Source organism: Oryctolagus cuniculus, chromosome 2, assembly GCF_051225735.1.
Source record: "Oryctolagus cuniculus isolate XC-2025 breed Fujian yellow rabbit chromosome 2, ASM5122573v1, whole genome shotgun sequence".
In the NCBI taxonomy this organism is placed as follows: Eukaryota; Metazoa; Chordata; class Mammalia; order Lagomorpha; family Leporidae; genus Oryctolagus; species Oryctolagus cuniculus.
The window spans coordinates 157,325,725-157,349,997 of record NC_142868.1 but is presented as its reverse complement, the minus strand read 5'-3'; the positions used below and the strand labels follow the sequence as shown (position 1 = coordinate 157,349,997).

General features: G+C 39.0%; 1 protein-coding gene and 1 pseudogene across 25 annotated transcripts in view; one reads left to right on the top strand and one right to left on the bottom strand.

Moving 5' to 3' along the window:
* Nucleotides 1–24,273, bottom strand: part of NRXN1 (neurexin 1) — a 1,235,416-nt gene that overhangs the window by 767,359 nt on the left and 443,784 nt on the right. The gene's annotated exons all lie outside the window — the stretch shown is intronic.
* LOC138848684 (large ribosomal subunit protein eL6 pseudogene) overlaps nucleotides 12,102–24,273 on the top strand; it is a 46,671-nt pseudogene continuing 34,499 nt past the window's right edge.

The following is a 24,273-nucleotide window of genomic DNA, read 5'->3' as shown; positions in this document are numbered from 1 at the left end:
AGTTACACACAGAGGAGGTAGTGACAGTCACCCTGCCATTCATTTGCTGAGTGATATTGCAGTTTCTGGCTCTTACTGAGTTTAAGCTACCAACAATTGAATCTATAGTTACACTCTGTAATATCTTTTAAACTGGAGGAAATCACTAATGTAATAAAAATTAAGACACAGCTGTAAGAACTTATGAATTTCATAGTGTAAAGTAATGACTACATGATAAAGAAGCAAATTATAATAATACAAATTATAATCATAGCATACTTATAAGTATTATATATTTATATAAAATACTCATTTGTAAAACAGAAGGGAGTAAATAATTTTAAGTGTGAAATCACCCTATTAGCAATTTAGGGCAATATATGGAACAATTTGTCTATTTAATGAAGTTCCAATGAGTAGCCAATTTATAATATGCTTCTTTCTTCCTAGAATCACACTGGGACTGCCCCCAGCTTCATAATTTAAGCTACCCAAATATTTTGGTCTATGTGGCAAACTGCTCCAAATTATATAATGTAGTTCTTAATAGATGTAAATGATGTCTCTTGGAAGGTAACAGCAAACTACAGAAAAACTTCCAAAGAAGAAGAAAACATTGGTTAGAGTGGAATTGTATTGGCTGGCGCCTTGGCTCACTTGGCTAATCCTCCGCCTGCAGTGCCGGCTCCCCAGGTTCTAGTTGGTTGGGGCACCGGATTCTGTCCTGGTTGCACCTCTTCCAGTCCAGCTCTCTACTGTGGCCTGAGAAGGCAGTGGAGGATGGCCCAGGTGCTTGGGCCTTGCACCCGCATGGGAGACCAGGAGGAAGCACCTGGCTCCTGGCTTTGGATCGGCACAGCATGCTGGCCTTAGCAGCCAATTTTGGGGGTGAACCAACCAATGGAAAAATGAAGATCTTTCTCTCTGTCTCTCTCTCTCTCACTGTCTAACTCTGCCTGTCCAAAAAAAAAATTAAATTAAAATTTAAAAAAAGTGGAATTGCATTAAAATAATGATCATTTGCCTGCTCTTCAAACTATGGTCTGGGAGATAGTGTCATTAGCATCACTTGTAGTTTATGAGACAGTGCGAGTTTCAAGACTCTTCCCCAATCTTCTAGTATAGAATCTGTGTTGTAACAAGGTTCCACACATGATTCTAATGTGCAGCGAAATGTGGGTCCTGTAGTTAAACAGATTCTTATAATGCTTCAATTTAAAATATTGCTAAATAACTACAAGGTTTTTTTATATGTCTATCCCACCTGAGCATTATATGCTTTATAATTATATTACAATTTGGAAGCATTTTTCTAGGTATTAGGACTACATCAGAAAAGATGGAGGTCTCAGTTCTCATCAAATGATGGAGAGATAATCATAAATAGATAGATAGATATATGTGATACTGGGTAAACAGTGCAATGATAGAGTAACAATGACCAGAGCAGAGTAATTAATTTAGGCTAATAAAGCTCTTTTGGAGGATCACATATAACTAAGGAATGCTGAGGAACTACATGTGGGAAAATCTGAGCAAAGAGTATCCAAAGAAGAAAACTTTAAGTGCAACCTCCTAAATAGTGGAACCAAAAGATTCCACTAAGAGATTATTGGAACTTATAAGAGAATTTGGTAAAGTTTTAGGATATAAAATTAACACAAAAAAATCAATAGCCTTAGGGCTAGTGTTGTGGCACAGTGGATAAAGCTGCCACCTACAGTGCCAGGATCCCATTTGGGTGCCAGTTTGAGACCCAACTACTCCACTTTTGATACAGCTCTCTGCTACAGCCTGGGAAAGCAGTACAAGATGGCTGAGATCCTTGAGCCCCTGCACCTGCATGCGCTACTTGGAGGAAGCTCCTGGATCCTGGCATTAGATTGATGCAGCTCTATCCATTGCAGACATTTGGGGAGTGAACCAGTGGATGGAAGACTTCTCTCTGTCTCTGCCTGTCTCTCTGTAGTTCTTCCTTCCAAATAAATAAATAAATATTTTTTAAAAAATCAATAGGCTTTGTATACACAGATAATGCCATGGCTGAGAAAAAACTAATAAGATTCATCCCATTCACAATAGCTACAAAAAACTTTTTTGAATAAATTTAGCCAAAGATGTCAAAGATCTCTACAATGAAAATTATAAAACATTAAAGGAAGAAATAAAAGAAGACACAAAACATGGAAAAATCTTCCATGCCCATGGATTGGAAGAACGTGTATCAAAAAAAGTTCGTATTACTGAAAACAATTTACATATTGAATGTGATCCCAATCTAAATATCAATGACATTCTTCCCAGATTTAGAAAAAACAATGCTAAAATTCATATGGAAACACAAGAGCCCACAAATAACTGAAGCAATGTTAAATGACAAAAATAAAGCCACAGGCATCACAGTACCAGACTTAAAGATATACTACAGAACAATTAAAATCAAAACAGCCCAGTACTGGCCCAAAAATAGATATGTAGCCCAACAGAACAGAGTGCCCAGAAATAAATCCATGCATCTATAACCAAATAATCATTAACAAAAGAGTTTAAGTCAATCCCTGGTGAAAGGACAGTCTATTCACCAAATGTTGCTGGGAAAATTGGATCTATACATTTAGAAGTATGAAATAAGGCCCCCACTTTATACCTTACACAAAAAATCAATTCAAAATGCATCAACAATCTAAATCTATGACTTGATACCATGAAATTACTATAGGAAAAGATTGAGGAAACTCTGCAACACATTGGTATAGGCAAACTTCTTGGAAAAGACATTAGAAGCACAGGTAATAAAGACAAAAATCGACAAACAGGATTACATCAACCTACGAAGTTTCTGCACTGCAAAGCAAACACTCAACAAAGTGAAGAGACAATTGATGGAATGAGGAAATATATTTGCAAAGTAGGCAACTGATAAAGGATTAAAAACCAGGATCTACAAATGCTCAAGAAACTCAACAAGACAAATCATCCGATTAAGAAATAGGCAAAGGATATGAACAGGCAATTTCCAGAGGAAGAAATACAAATGGCCAACAGACATATGAAAAAATGCTCAGGATCACTATCCATCTGGGAAATGCAAATAAAAACCACAATGAGACATCACATCACCCCACTTAGACTGGCTATCACCCAAAAATCAACAAACAATAAATGCTGGTGAGGATGTGGGAAAAGAAGAACCCTAATCTGCTGTTGATGGGAATGCAAACTAGTACATCCATTGTGGAAGACAGTATGGAGATACCTCAGAAATCTGAAAACAGATCTACCATATGACTCAGCCATCCCATTTACCCAAAGGAAATAAAATCAGCATAATAAAGAGTTATTCGTATGTCCATGTTTATTGCAGTTCAATTCACAATACCTAAGACATGGAATCAACCCAGATGTCCATCAACCAATGACTGGATAAAGAAAATGAGGTATAGGGGCTGGCACTGTGGCGCAGCGGGTTAACGTCCTGGCCTGAAGCGCCAGCACCCCATATGAGCACCAGTTCGAGATCCAGCTGCTCCACTTCCAATCCAGCTCTTTGCTATGGCCTGGGAAAACAGTGGAGGACGGCCCAAGTCCTTGGGCCTCTGCACCCATGTGGGAGACCTGGAAGAGGCTCTTGGCTTTGGATCGGCACAGCTCCGGCTGTTGCAGCCAACTGGGGAGTGAACCAGCATATGGAAGACCTCTCTCTCTCTCTCTCTCTATCTCTGCCTTTCCCTCTCTCTCTGTTTAGACTATTTCAAGTAAATAAATCTTAAAAAAAAAAAGAAAAGAAAAGAAAATGAGATATAAATATACTATGGACTACTACTCAGCTGTAAAAAAGAATGAATTCCTTTCTTCTGCAACAAAATAGATGCAACTGGAAGCCACTATGTTTAGTGATATAAGCTGGTTTCAAAAAGACAAATATCATGTTTTCTCTGATATGTGACAATTAATACAGAATGCCAAAAATGCATGAGTCATCAAAACTGCGGCATAGTAAGCTAATCCTCCACCTAAGACGCTGGCATCCCATATGTGTGCTGGTTTGTGTCCTGGCTGCTACCCTTCCCATAGAGCTCTCTGCTGATGGCCTGGAGAGGCAGTAGAGGATGGCCCAAGAGCTTAGGCCCCTGCACTTATGTGGGAGACCCAGAAGAAGCTCCTGGCTCATGGCTTTGAATCAGCCCAGTTCTGACTGTTGCAGCCCTACGGGGAGTGAACCAGTGAATGAAATATCTTCTCTCTCTCTCTCCACTCTCTCTCTCTCTTTCTCTCTCTCTCTCTGAAACTCTAACTCTCAAATAAATAAAATCTTAAAAAATGCATAAAAATAAAATGGTTATTTTAGGATATGATTCTCATTTTTAGCCCTTGTTTATACTCCTGTAGAACTGTGGTGTTCCTACTTTTTACTTGTTGAGCATTATGACTAGTAATAAATTAAGCCTTGGAATATAGAGTGAATTAAAATTATGGCTTTGCAAAAATTGATGAGTAGGGGGAATTGGGGTAGCAGGGGTGTGATAGACATGTGGTTGTCTTCTTGGAACTGTACCTACAGAATGCATAAAATCTGTTCTCTTTATATAATATAAACACTTTTAAAAAAAGAAATTGGGGCAGTGTTGGATCAGATGAATTCAGAGATGTGGGCTGGGGCTAGATCATATATGACCTTCTAAATTTTGGTTGGGATGGGTATTTGGCTTAGTAGTTAAGACCCCAGTGTCCTATATCAGAGTGCCTGGTTCAAACTTCTTGCAAATGAAGACTCCAGAAGCAGCAAGTGATGACTCCAGTAATTGAGTTCCATGTGGAAGACTGGGATGGAGTGCCTGGCTCCCAGATTTTGTCCCAGCTATTAAAGGTCTTAAGGGACTGAAACCACAAATGGGTGTTTCCCTCAGTCTTTCTATCTCTCTGTTACTATGACTTTCTTTCTTTTTTTTTTATTTAGTAAATATAAATTTTCAAAGTACAGTTAATGGATTACAATGGCTCCCCCCCCATAATTTCCCTCCCACTCACACCCCTCCCATCTCCCACTTGTTACTATGACTTTCAAATAAGTAAATAAATATATTAAGTTAAAACTTATTCAAACTTTTAGATTATTTCCCCAAATACAGTGGAAAGCCTTTGGAATGCTATAGTCTGAGGAGCAGCATGATTTAATTTACAATCAAAAAGATAATTCTGGCTACTTTGTGGAGAATGAACTTTGGGTAGGCAGATGCCTGGGAGCACTGAGCACATTTACAACATTTATGAAGTCCTAAACCACAGAAGCATGGGCTATGGAGTAATATACAGCTGGTTTCAAATCCTACTCCCATTGTGAGCACTCTGGTTGATGATCAACATAAAGTCTAAGTTTTTCATCAGTAAATGGAATCACTAATACTAGGTTCTATATCATAGAGTAGTTCTAGAGCATAAATATTATAATACATACGTAATAAGTCCATTAAAGATTCTCAATCTGGGGGGTAAACTAGTAGCATATAAGCATAAATTATTTATATATTATATTTCCTTAGCCATTTCTTTCAAATATGCAGTATTTTCCTTTCCCTATCTCTTAACAATCACCTGGGTAGAACTACTTGATTTCTGGTCACTTTGGTTATTAAAAGATCAGAATAATTCACAAATTTAAGCTAAGAATTTCTAAAAATTTTCATATATTTATTTTATTTTTTTGAAAGCCAGAGATTTAGAGGACAGAGAGAATCTTGTATCACCTTCTGGTTAACTCCCAAATGCCTGCAACAGCCAGGGCTGGGCCAAGCATAAAGTAGGAGCCCAAAACTCCAACTGGGTCTCCCACATGGGAGTGCCCAATTATTTGAGCCATAATCTGCTGCCTCCCATGGTGCACACTGGCAGGAAGATAGAAACTGAAGGGGAGCCAGGATGCAAAACCAGGCACTCTAATGTAGGATGCAGGCATCTCAGTCTCAGGTCTTGGCCTAGACACTGTCAAATCTACATCTCTAACCTAAGATTTGATTTAATTCCATCCACAATGATCTCATAGTTTTCAACTGAAGTAGAAATAGAAGGTGTAGAATGGCTTTAGGCACCTTCTCATCAACCCTACTCATGACCTGGATCATCCAGCTCATTGGAATGGAGTTGATGAGGGGAGGAAAAAGGGGAAGTGTTTACTCATATAGTCCTCTTTCTGTTGGTTGTACCTGCTTCTCTGTTTCATGTTCACTGACCTGTGATGCCCTCTATGTAGACTCTCAAGTGCTTTGTGAGATCTCCCAACTGCAGTTAACAAATATGAGAAAGAAGAAGCGAGAAATTCATCTGGCTCAACCTGCTTCATTTCCCAGCTCTAACCTTCACACAACATCTCACAGCATCTGGCTTCCCTAATCTCCTGGCCCAGCAGGCAGGCCTTCATGTAATACTGCTCAGATGGTTCAAATCAAAGCCTCAAAAGAGTGTGTAAAATTTTCAGCATTCTGGAAACACCAAATGTTCAGAGTGTAGACTATACTCATAATTGCTCACTCTTTCCACCCTGCCAATTCCCTTCTTCCCTCTTCAGAAAAGCAAGTTTGATGCATACAAAGTCATGTATCAGGTATGTAGAACATTAGCTTTCCTTTTTCACAGACACTCAGGTTCTACATCTGATTCTACAGTAGTCTCTTATCTTAATTATCTTGGTAAAGGAGATAAACCACTCCATGCACAGTATATTTTTTCAGGGCTTTTGACCTAGTGACTCTTTTCTCTACACTTACCCAATCCCTGCTGCTTTGATAGATAAGAATGTGGAAGTGGAGAGGCGGACGATATGTTATGAGCAGTTCAAGCATCAGTTTGGCTGTCTTTAATTTAATGTTAAGACACAAACCTGCCCAGGTTTTAGAGATCCCATTTGTGATAGAGGCTACTTAAATTCTTTTGTTTCAGGGGGTCCTAATCAACATTTCTATGAGAAAAATAACCACTCAATATTTCTGGGAAAATAACATATTTTAAGATAAAATTAATATTACTTAATATAAATTTATATGAATTAAATTGGGATTATGCATACTTCTCCAATAAAAGCATGGAAGGATCAGTTGACAATGACTAATGTTCTCCTGTGGACAGAACAGAAGCCCTGACTTCAGTTCTCCACTTTACACTTGGTGATATATTACCGTGAGAATGTACATATAACTGAGTTTGTTCCCTTCGTTATAATGGATATCCAAACTCCTATATATTTTAAAAAAGATGATTTGTAGCATCGTGACTCAAAACTTTTGTTACCACTGTTAATTGTATAGCATCTTCTATTATCTCCTCTCATCTATCATAGCTGGTTGAGAGCATCATAAATCATTTCTTAGCTCAGTATTTTTTTTATCAGTTTCCTCTTCTGATTTGAGTGCTACCTTCTCAATTCTCTGAAGGCTTTTACAAAACTACCACTATTCCAGATTCATGATCTCACATATGATGTATTCTTTAGGGTTTCATCCCTTACCAACTCCAGCAGAGCTCTAACTTAAGTTCAAACACACATAATTCATCAGAGAGACTTTTGAGGTATCTCCAGAACAGAAGAAGTTCATAAACTGCCAAGTCTAGGAAAGGAAGAAATTCTTGGGTAAATCAAGCTCCTCACAGCAGAGTTGTGGTCTCCTCTAAGAAGGTACTGCTCGTATGACTCAGCTCTAGTGAAATGCAGTCGTGTATAACTCTTTTCAAGTTTTGATTTCTCAAAGGGAAAAGTTTCCTTAACTCAACTGGTTCTAGCAGCCTACTCACAGATTGGTCTTCTGTGGTAGAAACAGGGACATGGAAAAGGGTATGCAACACAAACATGCAGGGGAAACATTGCAGGAGAATAGCCTACTCACGACATTTGACATGATCAACAAGTTGGTATTAGGATCCAAATTTAAAAGGACATTTCTCTGACAATGTAGGAATTATTATCATCTCCTTTTTAGTTGTATCTCTGATATAAATTTAGATCTTAGGGTCAAATATAAATAATGGATTTCAGCTGATTTGGGATTAACTATATTTAAACTGTGAAACTTTATCAGGGATCTCACTGAATCACAGAATTGTGAACTTTAGAGTTTGAACAGGAAGACCTATAAATTTTAGAAAATTTTCTCTGGCATCTATAGCAAGGCACAGATGGAACTGGGGTGAGAAGCTGGGTCTCTGGACCAGCTGATCCCAAACAGGGATAGTCATCAGAATTACCTAGGAAACCATTTTAAAACAATGTATTTCCAATACCCCCAACACACCAGTTCTACTTAAATAATATCAAGGTGGATTTCTTGGTACTTTGTTGTTTTTGTTTGTTTGTTTTAGTTCATAGTTAACTTAAGTGGCAAGGTTAACCTGAAACTCAAGATCTATTTAGCTTGTTTATATAGTACTGGGTGTTCCCTCACTTTGCTCTTCTTGGAAACAACCCCTTCCCATCATAGCATAAAATGCACAATAACTTAGATGAAATATAAATTAAGCAATAAAAAAGCACATATCCAGTTTTTAGTTTGGAAGTTATTTGATTTGTTAAGGGTATTTTGAACACACTGAAAATACTACCTCTTATTAGCTGTAATACACAATACATCCATTCACTTCTCACAGTAAGAGTTCTCTAGTCTCAAGGATAGAACACATTCAAGGGCTATAACAGCTTTTTGTTCTGTTTTGTTTTTTGGTTGTTGTGAGCAAACCAAACACAATGATGAAAAAAGTTTCATTTTCCTTTTTTAGAGATAATTTGTTTTGACACTATATTACAAGAATATTGTATATGTTTTACATCCCATGGTTGAAATAAGGTACATCTACCTCCATTTCCTATACCAACAATTCATAAAAACATAAAAGTTTAAAAGATATAGTAGAAAGATTTTTTTGAGTTTGAAATCATTTTTATTTTACGATATATTATTAAAATATTTAAAATAATTCTATTCCAATGCTATTTTTGTGTTATCAAGCATCATTATTCACATTGGTAAGGGCAGCAGTTTGGATTACAGAATATTATAGATTGTTTTTTATTTAGTAAATATAAATTTCCAAAGTACAGTTTATGAATAGAAAGATTTTTAAAAATTTCTTCCCATTTACTTAGCACTCATATATAATACATAAGCTTCTTACCTGAAATGCACTCTTCATGATACAGAGATAGAAATTATTCTACATTGATTTCATAATTTCACTAATGGTTCACCACTTAAACTTTGAAAAACATTAATTTAGTTCAATCTTTTCATTTTACAGTTAAGAAAACTAAGGCACAGAGAAATTCAGAGACTTGGCAAAGACCACTGAGCTTGGGTCTGATGTGTGGATCTGATTCTAAATACCATGCTATTTTTATTATACTTTGCTGCATTTTTGCTGCTATTTTAGATAGGTTTGAATAGAAACTATCTTCATAGCTGCCAAAGGAGGAAAATATTCATTTTGATGAATACTGGACAGTCTTTTATCACAATATCCCATCATAATTTAATCTCTTTCCCATATAATATCCATATCCTCAAATGAACTAATCATTCCAACCACTATGCCATATTTGCACTAATATCATTAAGCTTCTGGGTATTGAAATCTTGTTTCTGTGGGCTTATACACACTATTATTTTAATAAAAGTCTTTGACTCAGGCATCTAGATATTCCTACTTAAAACAGATGATGTATTCTATATTAAATGGATTATATTGTCCACAATGTTAACAAACTCTGTGTCATTTTCTAACAATAAATGAAATTATATATACATGGAGGGACTGGAGCCATGGCTCACTTGGTTAATCCTCCGCCTGCTGCACTGGCATCCTATATGGGCGCCGGGTTCTAGTCCCAGTTGCTCCTCTTCCAGTCCAGCTCTCTGCTATGGCCCAGGAGGGCGGTGGAGGATGGCCCAAGTGCTTGGGCTCCTGTACCCGCATGGGAGACCAGGAGGAAGCACCTGGCTCCTGGCTTCGAATTGGCACAGCGCTGGCCATAGCGGCCATTTGGGGAGTGAACCAACGGAAGGAAGACCTTTCTGTCTGTCTCTCTCTCTCACTGTCTATGACTCTACCTGTCAAATAAAAAAAAAAAAAAGAAATTATATATACAAGAAAAGATTTAGAGAAGAAGATAGCTGTTGACTAATGCTAACAATAACCTGGTATTGTTAACCATTGTGAGGTGATATGGTAATGTCTAATATCCATAGTGGCTGTCAACAAAGAAGTGAAACCTAAGTGTTCAAAAACTGTGATATTTGAGTCCCTGTCACTTCCACATTCTCATTCAGTTGGTACCAGGTGGCTTGAACTTCCCAGAGTATCTTAATAATCAGAAATGGTAGAGAGTCAAGGGTTTATAGAAAAATGACCCAGGCATTTAACATCCTATAATTATGTCTCTTTTACTGTATTAATTTAGTTACAATATGTTTACAAAAGTTTGTGGTTCTCTAAGCTATAATTACACTGTAGAGATGACTGGCTTATGTATAGTAGGTCAGACATTTGCATATTGCTTGTATGAGTATTAAAAAATCTGACACATTTCCTCTAAAAAAGTGGGAGCACTTTACACATTTCCCTTCTCCCCTTAACATGAACTGAGATGGTGCATTAGCGGAATGACAATTACAAATTTGTAACGTTAAGTTTGTTGTCTTTTTAAGGGTCAGTCATCATGTAAAAACCACATAAAGGAATATTCAGCTCCTTCCAATGGTATGAAAAGCCAAAACCTATGCTCATTTGCTCATATTACACATCTACCTCTGAAGAAATCTCATCTAAGAAGCAATATCAGGTTGTACCTTGCTACTGAGACAATCACATTTGATTAAACACACTGAAATTCCCACTTAGCTGAGTTGTAAGATCATCATTTTTTTAAATTTAAAAATGCCAATTTCAAAAATTCTACATAAAAATATCTAAGTATGTCTGGGAAAATCTCACTCAGATAAGAACATTAAAAAAGAGGATGCTATACCCTAAGGAGAAGGCAGAAGGCCATGGGAGGAAATCCTGGGGTAAAATAAATAGAAAAATAAAGACACAGAGCCAGAGCAAGTCCTGAAATAGTTTATAAGAAAAGGACACTCCCTCCATCAATAACTTCCCCCTGACAGGCTCATCTATCTTTAACAAGCTGGGACATCTGTAAACAGCAGTCTGAAATTTTAAGTGCCTAAGTTCCTCTTCCCTCTTCCAACAAACAAGTACACAAAGGACTGCCTTTTGCTTTCCTTGCTGTTATACCTTTATAAACAATCAGCTCAGGATTTTAAACAAGCCAAATGCTTTCTAAAAGCCTCTTTACAAAAGCGTTTAATAAAATCTGCTTATGTTTCCTTCACATGAATTTCAACTTGAAGAACAAAGAGTTTCTTCCCTATGTTTCTCACTTGATGCTGCTTATTTGACCAATGAAAAAGGATGCTCTTTGGATGCTGGAGCAAGAGCAAACGCTGGAGTGGGCAGATGGGTCAAGATCGAACATCCCAGGCTCTGGCAGTCTTGTGACTCTTCCATGAAGCACAAATCCTTCCTTCTTCATCCAGCTCAGATTTAAGAAAGGCAAGAGGCAGCTCTTCAGCTTTTCCCACCTAAGGTCAGATGTACGTCTGGGCAAACAACTTAGAAATGCCAGAATTCGGGCTGGCGCCGTGGCTCACTAGGCTAATCCTCCATCTTGCGGCGCCAGCACACCAGGTTCTAGTGCCGGTCAGGGCGCCGGATTCTGTCCCGGTTGCCCCTCTTCCAGGCCAGCTCTCTGCTGTGGCCAGGGAGTGCAGTGGAGGATGGCCCAGGTGCTTGGGCCCTGCACCCCATGGGAGAGCTGGAGAAGCACCTGGCTCCCGGCTTCAGATCAGCGTGGTGAACCAGCCACAGCGGCCATTGGAGGGTGAACCAATGGCAAAGGAAGACCTTTCTCTCTGTCTCTCTCTCACTGTCCACTCTGCCTGTCAAAAAAAAAAAAAAAAAAAAAAAAGGAAATGCCAGAATTCTGTACAAAATGGAAAGTTTTATGCTTCTAAGCCATTCCACTGCACTCTATGGGTTCTCCATCCTGTGCGCTGCTTATCAGATTTGAGGCATCTCTTATGGCAAAGTGGTTTGAAAGCTTTGAGGCTTACTTGGCAACTGTGAAGAATAATTCCACTTCTCTTGGAATCAGATCTCACTCAGCAGAAAAGGCCTGCTGTGCACCAGGTCATGGATCCCGGCTCTGTGGCTATTCAGTTATTCAGCAGCACAGCCACTCCAAGCCATCAAAACACATTCTGATGTGGTTGCAAGTGTTGCCTGTGCAAATCTCCTTGACAGCTGCTGAGTTCTTGCAGGTTCATTTCACCTTTTCTGTCTTTACTTATTTGAGAGAGAAAGAGGGAAAGAGAGAGAGAAATACCTGCTGCCCTCTAGGGTGCACATTAGCAGGAAGCTGGACTCAGGAGCAGAGCGAGCTGGGGCTTGAAACCACACATTCTGCTATGGGACACAGGCATCCCACATGATATCTTACCTACCGTAACACACCTGGCTCTGCAGTTCTCCTTCTCCAGGATGTATATGCATGCAGTCCTAGATATTTCCACATATATACTTTCAAGAATCAAAATCTATATGTGCACATTTAAGATTAACATTTTAAGATCAATAGATCTAGCGTATTTCAAAGTTTAAGATTGTAAGCAGTATTTTAGAGTATGTTGTTTATAAAATAATTCATGAAATCCCCAAAGAATTAATTCACTAATTAAAGAAACATATATTAAGGACTTAATATATGTGAGACATTACACTAATGGCTTTAGAGAAAACAATAATGAATTAGACAGCAGTCCAGATTCAAGATATTTATAATGCAAAGATGGAGGGCATGGAAATTTTAAAAATATTATTTTCAAAGTATCCGGAGACATTTCATCAGAAAGGTAAAACTTGGATCACATCTCGAAGCAGAAGAGATTTGAAGTTGAGAATTAAGGAAAAGGCATTTGAAGGGAGAATGTAAGGATGAGTGAAAGTTTTGAGGTGACAAATCACTTAATGAAATATGAGCAGAGTTCTGACAGCATCATGAACAACAATGGACTACTGAGAAAGTTTGTTCCGGACCAAATTATAAAATGCCTTGAGAAAGGGCGGGGCGGTGGGGGGGAGTTAAAGAATGACAAAAATGCAAGGACTATCCACCTGGGAGTGAATTTACAGACTACCCTCCTTCTTCACTCTCACACCTCTTCTTCTTCCTTCCCATCTGTTCCTATCTCCTATGCTTCCTTTGTTTGCTAAGAGCATCATTTTCTTAAAAGATTTATTTATTTGAAAGTCAGAGTTACAGAGAGAGAGAGGAGAGGCGGGGAGAGAGAGAGAGAGAGGTCTTCCATCTGATGGTTCACTCCCCAGTTGGCCACAACAGTCAGAACTGCACCAATCTGAAGCCAGGAGCTAGGAGCTTCTTCCCGGTCTCCCACGTGGGTACAGGAGCCTATGGACTTGGACCATCTTCTACTGCTCTCCCAGGCCTTAGCAGAGAGCTGGATCAGAAGTGGAGCAGCCGGAACTCGAACCAGCGCCCATATGGGATGCCGGCGCTTCAGGCCAGGGCGTTAACCCAGTGCGCCACAGCACCGGCCCCAAGAGCATCATTTTGAACAATGCCATTTGCCAAAATCTAAAATAATGACTTCAATGTAAACATAAGGCGATTTAAACATTTGGAAAGCATTATTCAAGTTTAGTTCAGGGGGAAATAGTGAAAGAAAGGCCCATTTCAGGACACTTTTATTCTTATTCTCTAGCAAACAGACCAACATGTGTGAGGGAAGGCTTGCCTGTAAAAAGTTTATTTTGGAGGCCAGCATTGTGGGTAAAGCCACCACCTGCAGCCTGGCATAACATTTGGGCACTGGTTCAAGTCCCAGCTGCTCCACTTCCAATCCAGCTCCCTGCTAATGTGCCTGGGAAAGCAGTGGAAGATGGCCCAAGTGTTTGGCCCCTGCACCCATGTAGGAGTTACACAGAAGCTCCTGGCTCCTGGCTATGGACTCGTCCAGTCTGAGCCTTCGTAGGCTTTTAGCGAGTGAACCAACAGATTCAAGACTTCCCTTTGTCTCCCCCCCCCCCATAACTCTTGCCTTTCAAATAAATAAAATAAATCTCTTAAAAAGTTTATTTTGTACTGCCAATGAAGATATTGTCCTAATTATTCAAAGAAATTAAGCAAGCCTATATTCTTTTTAACTATGAGATACATTCTAATAGATTATATTAAGCATTTCTAAAGAATATTGTAAAGATAATTTAGATACTTTGAAACTACCACATGGGGCCCTGCTGTAGCACTGCAGGTTAAGCCACTGCTTAGAATGACCACATCTGATTTCGATGGGCTGGTTTGAGTCCCATCAGCTCTATTTCCAATCCAGCTTCCTGTTAATGTACCTGGAAAGGTAGCAAGGATGATGATCAAAGTACTTTGGCCCCTGTTACCCATGCAGGAGACTTGGATGGAGTTCTTGGCTCCTGGTATTGGCTTGGTCCAGTCTTGTTGCAGCCATTTGGGGAGTGAATCAGTAGATGGGGGATGTTTCCTTTTCATTCTGTCTCTCCCTCTTTTTCTGTCACTCTACCTTTCAAATAAAAACAAAACTACCACACTGAATATATAAAATATAAATGTGCAAATGCACTTTAAAGCATACCCTGTATGAATGGTGAACTTTTGTTATTGAAAAACAACTTATGTGAAAATGTAGAGTGTGAACACATTTTTCATTTTCTTCTGGGTGCCCTAGTTAAGAGCCCAGAGGGGCAATTTGTTTAAACATACCAATCTTCCGTTTCCTCCTCAGTAAAATGTAGAAAAAAGTAGTATTTGCCCAGGGGTTAATGAGCTGATGTTAATAAAATTAGCATTAGGTCTAGCTACATGTATTATCCAATTCTCCTATATATATATATATATATATATATATATATATATATATATATATTGGCCAGGCAGAGTCAGACAGTGAGAGAGAGAGACAGAGAGAGAGTTATAGACAGTGAGAGAGAGACAGAGAGAAAGGTCTTCCTTCTGTTGGTTCACTCCCCAAATGGCTGCAATAGCCGGAGCTGCTCCGATCCAAAGCCAGGAATTAGGTGCTTCCTCCTGGTCTCCCATGCGGGTACAGGGCCCAAGCACTTGGGCCATCCTCCACTGCCTTCCCGGGCCACAGCAGAAAGCTGGACTGAAAGAGGAGCAACCAGGACAGAATCCGGCACCCCAACCAGAACTAGAACCTGGGGTGCCAGCACCACAGGTAGAGGATTAGCCAAGTGAGCCACGGCGCCAGCCTATACTTATTTTTTTTATTTTTCTTTAATCTTAGGAATCAAAGCTATCAGATTTTACTTCATGTCATGTTGCTTTCATTTCTTGATTAACAGATCATTCTCTAAAAATTATAAAAATGCTTTTCTTCTAGCATTTTTGTAATTTTGCAACTTATGTAGGGTTTATTTCTGTGAATGGTATGACTAATATTACTTTTCTTTTCCAAATGTATAATCAGTTTTTCAAATACTATTATGTCCTTTCCTCATGCTGTTTAAACATCATGTTTCTCAGATACTAAATTGCATATATACTTAGATACATTTCTAGACTCCATTTTCTCTATATAGCTTTTTCCAGAATGAGATTGCCTTAATTATAATTGCTTAATAGTACCTTTTAGTATCATATTGTTAATTTACTGAAGTTGTCATTTTTCTCAGAAATTTTAATCCACTATGAAAATTTATACCTGCCTATTCATTTTATAATTTGAATCTATCACCAAAATGACATACTACACTAAACTTCCTAAAATGTATAATTTGATATACAGTTTAAATCATCCTATTAATGAGTACAGAGTTTGGTTTTTTACTTATTTGCATTCTTTTGTAAATTTTTTAAATACAAATCTTGTACAATATCAGTGTTTTGCAGTGTTTGCATAATTCTAAAATCATCATCTGGGAAAAAAAACCCTAATGATTTAAACATCTACATTAATGTGAAATAGGCAATGGTCGACAGAAAACTTAGTCAATATTTTTTGTCAGCTCAATCCATTCGCCTCTTGATTATGCTAAATGATTGAATTCTGTAGAAAAATACTGTTACTTTATCTTATCTGAAAAAGGGTACCTTTTGTTTTTTTCAAAAAGGCTTATATGAGCATATTGATAGTCACCAAGCTATTCTAGTTTTAAATTATGTCTTGGCATAGTCACTAAAACATGCTATTTTAAATTATACCTATGGCAAGGATATAGGAAACTATCAAAAGTGAAACAAACAAACACCCAAAAATTAATCTCGGAGCAAACAAGCAACCAACCCCTTATGGCTAATCCATATTCCCTATAGTAAATGACTAAGGATTAAACCATCCTGATAGATGGCTACAGGAAGAGATACAGTTCTCTTCTACCTTTTCGAGGGAGGAGATTCTTTGCTTCAAGTTCAAAGTCTTTAGTTAATCTACTGTTCAGTAGGAACAAAAGTAATTCTTCACAATTACCCACCAATAACAACCCTGAGGGATACAAACTTATTCATACACCACAAACATAAATAGCCACCTCCCTCCTGAAATTTCACTGTTGGAGTCCAGCAACTTACGACATTAACTTCGCAAAGAAGAATGCTGCAATTTAAGCCAATTTAAAATGTTGGGAAGTAGCTACAGATTTGAGATTTTGATTTTGATGTTGAATATACAACTTGTCAGATGCATCCAAAATGTTACCCGAAATAGACATTTGAAAATATATTCTGGAAGTCAGTATTTTGCTATAAGCTGCACAGAAAGTGTCTCTAAGTCTTCAATTCCAAGAGAAAATATGTAATGTATGAATGAATAAAAAATAACAATGAGGCTCCACTGGAACGGATAGCACTTTCATCTGTCTATCCTTTCACATGGCTTTATTTTTCTTTCAACATAGCACTTAGTACTGAACAATGAAATATTTATTTATTTATCTCTATATCTATTAAATGTGAACCTCACAAGGGCAGGGATGCTGTCATTTAGCTTTCATGGTGGTTGTCATAGGGGATGGTTATCAATGAATCCAAGGACTCGACATTATCTGGCATGTAGTAGACACTCAATAGATATCCACTGAATGGAATATCACAATGATTTATTTAAAATTTGAATCCGAGTACAAGCACTAAATCCAACCAAAAAACTGCGTCAAATATAAATTGTATACAATTATTATTATTTACAACCCTTTTAAACTTTACTCTTCTTTCTTTACTTTTTTCTCTCTCTCTCTCTCTCTTTTTTTTTTTTTTTTTTTTTTTTTTTTTGTGAGGAAGAGTGAGAGAGAGAGGGACAGACACACACACAGCAACAGAAAGAGATCTTCATTCGCTGGCTCACTTCCTAATGGCCCACAGTATCTGGGACTGGAAGCCAGGAGCCAGAAACTCCATCAGGGTCTCCCACATTTTGGTAGGAAGCCAAGAACTCATGTCATTACTCCATAGCCTTCCCATGTACGTTAGCAGGAAGCTGGCTCAGAAGCCAACAAGCTGGAACTCAGTCTCTCACTGCAGTACGGGATATGGGTGTCACAAGCAGTGATTTAGCCCTTTCTAACACAACACCTACCCCTTTATTGTTCTTAAAGTAAAAATAAAATTTGATTACAAAGCTTAAAACAAAAAAGCTACTGCCTGAATGTAAGATCAGGGGTGGTTTTCCTGTACATCCTTCCAGCCTAAGGAGTGAGAGCAAGTATCAATCAAATTAACAAATAATTCAAATATGTTTATTTCAAGTGCCACCAGGAAGAGAAAACTGGCCCTCCACATGGCCTTCTCTAACAAAGAGATATTTTGGTTCTGAGACCTGATGAAAAAGCATTAAGTCAGAAAGGCAGGCATCTACAGAGCTCCGATTCTAGAAGGATCATGGCAAATTTCACAAACTGTGAAAGAGACATACTAGAACAAAATCAGTACAAAACAGTGAAAGGCAGTCAATCTGGAGACGGCATTTCTGCTCACACTGTACCAGCCAGCTGTGGTTCTTGGTGCTTTCCCGAATCAAGCAGCCAGATGCTGCATCAGGAATGGGTGGAGGGAGGAAATTCTCTGACACTGGTCAAATTGTTTAGTGTACGCCAGGACTCTGGGCTCATGGAAAATGATTAGAAAATTTGAAATTCCTTAGATGTTCTCAAAATTTTTAAGTGCATTGTGTTATGCAAGGTCAAACTGAGGAGAAGTAGCTCTTTGCCTGCAGATCTGACAGCTTTCCATGGAAACACACAAAGGGAGTTAAATTGCTTCAGAGTGCCTGCCTGCCTTCCTTCCTTCCTTCCTTCCTTCCCTCCTTCCTTCCCTCCTTCCCTCCTTCCCTCCTTCCCCCTTCCCTTCCCTCCCCTCCCCTTTCTTTTCTTTCTCTTTCTCTTTCTCTTTCTCTTTCTCTTTCTCTTTCTCTTTTTCTTTTCTTTGACTGGTAGAATTACAGTCAGTGACAGAGAAAGAGAGAGAGAGAAAGGTCTTCCTTCCATTGGTTCACTACCCAAATGGCCGCTACGGCGGGTGTTGCGCCAATCCAAAGCCAGGAGCCAGGTGCTACCTCTGGATCTCCCAAGCAGGTGCAGGGCCCAAGGACCTGGGCCATCCTCCACTTTACTCCCAGGCCACAGCAGAGAGCTGGACTGGAAGAGGAGCAACCAGGACTAGAACCGGCACCCATATGGGACGTCGGCGCCGTAGGCAGAGGATTAACCTAGTACGTCACAGTGCCGGCCCCTCAGACTGTTTTCATACTTGTGACAGACTGTCCGTTATAGCCTTAAAATTCAGGAAATTTTGTAAATAAACTATTTGATCCTTGAGAGATTCTTAAATAATTCATGATATAACACAAGATTTTTTTTCCAATTAACTAAAAAAAATCCTATTTTTACATTTTAATGATGGAAAAACCGGGCCTGACATTGTGACAGAACAAGTTAAGCTGGTATGTGTAACACTGCTGCCTGTAACACCAGCTAACCATATGGGTGACAATTCAAGGCCTGGTTGTTCCACTTCCAATCCAACTCCCTGCTAATGCACTTGGGAAAGCAAAAGATAGCCCAAGTCCTTGGGCCTCTGCCACTCAGGTGGGAAACCCAGAAAAAGCTCTTGGCTCCTGAGTTTGGTTTGGCCCAGCCTGGGCTTTTGGGGCCATTTGGGCAGTGAACCAGTAGATGGAAGATGTCTCTATCTCTCTCTCCCCCTCTCTCTGTAATTCTGCCTTTCAAATAAATAAAATAAATCTTGAAAAAAATTAAAAAGATAGGAGAAAAAAAACAATCCTTACATGAAACTAAACAAGATAAATCCAGGGCACCCAAACTATAAATCATATGATTATAATTGCATAATATATGTGTTTATGTAAACATATATATAATTTATATAATATATATACACACATAAATATAATCATATTATATTTATGGAAATAACGGACCACAATGGCATCATTTCTGTGTTGTAAATGTTTGTTTTCCTTAGACCCTTCAGTATCTTCCAAATTTTCTACAATGAATTTTTTTATAACTAGGAAAAACTTAAAATATGGAATGATTATTTTAGACTCATTTTGACATGTGCATGAATTATTCCACATAAATAGTTCTTTTCACAAGTCAAGTCATGGAGTTGCCAAAGCATATTGGGTTTTAGAGACTCAATAGGCAACAATGACATAACGCAAAACCTCCCACGGAGACCCTTTTGTCTTTCACACAACACTGTATTCTGTAACAATGCGAAACTGTTAAAAATGCTGCTCCAGATAAGCTCATTAGTAGAAAATATTTTCCATCATGCTTTTGTCAGGGAAAATCTCTTAATAGACCCATTTCTGAGTTATGTTCTTACCCAGGCTGACAAAATGTAAAGCAGAGAATATAAAACATGTATTTTTATCTTCCTCTACCAAATAAAATTCCCATTAGCTGTCGCACTGATAAATATCACTTAGCATGGGCCTGTCCTCTGCCTGAACTTGTGTTTTGAGGGTGTGAGAGACTGCAGTTTAGATAGTGGTCACAGCCTTAAAAAGACCGCACCTGCGGCACTGTGGCACAGTTGGTTAAGCATCAGCATCAGCATCCCATGTGGGTGCGGCCCGAGTCCAGGTTGCTCCACTTCCAATAGAGCTCCATGCTAATGTGCCTGGTAATGCAGTGGAAGATGGCCCAAGTACTTGGGCCCCTGTACCAACATGGGAGACCCAGATGGAGCTCCTGGTGCACCCCTGGTGCACACCCTGGGGAGTGAACCAGCAGGTGGAAGACCTCTGTCTCTGCTTAAAGGGCAATAAAGCTCACAAGATGTTTCCCCTCCCGCTTTTTGTTAAGAGCCGCTGTGCAGGAACCAAGCTCAGCCTTCCCCAGACTCCTTGCTAAGCAGCTGGCAAAACAAATAAGCTGGACACGGAGCACCTTGAGAAACAGTTAAGAGGAAAGTTCCTAGTGTCTTCTGAAAGCCCCCTACTCCCTACTTGCTGCCAGCTGCAAACCCCCTACCTCCCACCAGTGACAGATTCCCTCTTCAGCCAGATAAAAGCCCAGCCCTAGACTGTTACCACCTCTTTGCATAAATAAAGCAACCTGTCTCTCTTGAGGGCAGTCTCCTTCTTCTGCCTCCTTTTTGGGGTTACAAAAAGGCCAGACCCCAGGCTATTCCAAATCTACCCCTGCTAGACCCTCTCTCTCTGCAAATCTGCCTCTCAAATAAGTAAATAAATCTCAAAGACGAGAAGATAGCATCTGAGCAATCCCTTACAAAATTCACCAGAACTATCAGAAAAATAGCTCATTGGTGATCTTCATAATCTGTAATTTACTATTCTAACCAGACCCAATCAATGGATTTAATACATCAATGATGTTCAGAAAAGCCACAAATGGGGTTGGGTTCAATAAGCAGCCTAATCTCTCTCCTTCTCCACTTTAACCTATCATGCCAGTCTGAGAAGCCAAGGACTTATTTAAACTGGCCACCCTGTTTTCTTCCTGGAGGCTTTGCTTCTCATCTTTGCAAATCCACCTTTGCTTTTGGTTGCAGAAACAATCTTTTTTTTTTATTTATTTTATTGCAGAAACAATCTTCCCAGGGGCTCATCTCTCTTCTATAAGTGTCTATACACATCAATCCTCAAAACAAATGGCTCCTAGGGTGGGCATTGTGGTGCACTGTGTTAAGGTGTCACTCAGTATGCCTGAATCTTGTATCAGAGCGACACAAGTGGTCTAAATCCAAATTAAAATGAACTGCACGCAATTGCATTCGCATTTATCCTATGTTACTATCTCTCAATTTTACCAATTCCAATCAAAATTGATTTTATTATGCAGATGCAACATCAATGTGTACTGTGATAATAAGAAACTTAGGGCATTGATTTTATATGCATTATTGTGAGGTAGTTAGGAAAGTGGTTCCAGAAAAGATCCTGAGTGTGAGGCCCATGCTTCAGGATTCCAGACCGTTTCATCTTTGCCTCTGTGTCCATGATAGAATGTGAGTTCAGCCAGAGCCGGTGGTATATGGCTCCTGACACTGTGTGATAACACAGCACATTGTTTCTGTGGGAGATGTCAAAACGGTTCTCCAAGGATGATTCACTTTCCGGTTCTATGCTCACTTCCCCTGGATCCTCATTAGGACATGCTCTGAAGTTTAAACGTTGAATTAAAATTCTACCAAACAATAAATGGGACAGCACACACACCAATAAACCTATCAGTGGCAGCCCAGTATTTTACCCCATTCTTTAATGTCAGGTTGCTTTTCTACTCCAGAGGTCAGGAAAACAAACACTCTGTGAGCTCATTATGTGCAAGCCCAAACAAGTGGAAAAACAGGCGTCTTTCCAAATGCCAGACAATGAAGCCTAGGGTTTTTCTCTGTACTTCATTGTAATTCAGGGTGATAAAACACTTGCTAATACAAGCTATTAAAACAAACCAACAAACAAAAACCAGTCTCTCATAGTCTATTTTAAAACACTGTGTTCTTAATCACTTGCTGACTTTTAAACCAAAAATATCACCCAGGAAGTACAGTTATCTTTACCAATGTTCAACTTGAAATTTTAAGATCCCAAATATTTGAAGATGAAAAAGAAAGTATAAAAATAAGTAAGAGATAATTAACTTTGGACAACACTTTTGAACCAATTTTAAGTCAGAGATAATGATCCAACACAAACTCATTTTTCTAAGGATTCTCACATCTTGTGCATTGTAGTAAACTTCAGCTCTGGCACTCAGAATCTCTTTTAATCATAGCTTCTTTCCAAAATGGGTAAGATGGTAATTGATAGCCATAATAATGACTCAAAACATTGTATGATCCTGTGCATTAAACTGCAGGACATAAAAGTAATTCTTATTAGCTTTATTATTAAGCTTATCTTTATGTTTCATTCTGTAAAAATGAGTGATCTATGTTTTGTGCATGTAAGTCTCTTCTGCATAGAACATCCCCTGAACAGGCTGGAAAATAAAAGCTGACTCTCTTTCCTTATTAGCTTTTCTAAAGGGAAATTATCTTTGTGAAATCAAGACTGTAAACTTGCTGACAGATATGTTCCTTTCTATTCTTCCGCTTTCTTCCCACCCTACCCTTTCTCTTTTCCATCATTCACAATGATGAGATTAGTACAGCTTGTACTGGGGCACTGGAACTATAATAAACAAGGAACAATTCTGTGGTTCTAATTAACTACTGTTAAAATAAGCACTGCATAATAATAATCTACCCAGAGTTGCCCTGAAAAAACAACAAAAAACCCTAACATTATATGCATAATAAACCCTATGTGAATGAGCAAATTCTTTCAGAATCTTAATAAGCTGTTCTGTGTCACATGACAGGTATTATAGCCAGGAATGATGGAGGATTTTTCTGCAGACATTTGTAGGCTGGGTAGGGAGTAGAGTCTTTCTGTCTGTATAGGTTTGTGTTTTTTGGACAGTTAACATGGAATCATATAATGTACAGTCTCCTAAGCATGTTTCTGAAGTTCATCCATGCTATAGCAACCCAGGTAGGACACAATATTCCATTGTGTGGATGTACTATAGTTTGCTCATCCATTCATCCAGCAATGGCTATTTGAGATATTTGCACTTCTTGTGATGATGAATAACACTGCTATACTATAGACATCTGTGTAAAAGTTGCTGTGTATACACATGTTTTCATGAGTCTTGGGCAGAAATTGATGTATAGCTTGATAAATCTATGTTTAACATTTTAAGAAACCGCCAAAGAGTTTTTCAATATTTTATGTTCTTGGCAGCAATACATGAAGTTTCCATTTCTCCTTATCTCCATCAGCACTTGCTATTTTCGCCTTTCTTATTAAAAATATATTTATTTTATTTATTTGAAAGGCAGATAGAAAGAGAAAGAGAGAGAGAGAGAGAGATCACCCATTCCATGCCATCCCATTCAGTGGTTCATTCCCCAAATGGGTCACCCTGGTGGGTGGTAGGGCAAAATATCTACCACCCCCCAGGCTGTCTATTATTAGGAACTTGGAATTGGGAACTGAATTGGATCTCAAACCTAGGGACTCCCATATAGGATACAACACAGACATTCCAAGCTATGACAAATGCCCACCCTGGTTTGTATCTTTGATTCTAGCCATTCCAGTGGGTGTGAGTAGTATCATACTATAGTTTTTTGTTTGTTTGTTTGTTTGTTTGTTTGTTTTGACAGGCAGAGTGGAAAATGAGAGAGACAGAGAGAAAGGTCTTCCTTTTCCGTTGGTTCACCCTCCAATGGCCGCCGTGGCCGGCGCACTGTGCTGATCTGAAGCCAGGAGCCAGGTGCTTCTCCTGGTCTCGCAGGAGGGTGCAGGGCCCAAGGACTTGGGCCATCCTCCACTGCCTTCCCGGGCCACAGCAGAGAGCTGGACAGAAAGAGGAGCGACGGGGACAGAATCCGGCGCCCCAACCGGGACTAGAACCCAGGGTGCCGGCGCTGCAGCTGGAGGATTAGCCTAGTGAGCAGCATCGCTGGCCCATACTATAGTTTTAATTTGCATTTCCCTAATGTTAATGATGTTGAACAACTCCCATTTGTATCTGACTGTTTAATTAGTTTTTTACTACTCTTTGATATATCTGATAATCCATATGAATCATGTTGACTCCCACTCATATGTAATGAACTCTCATATGCATGGTGCTAGTGGC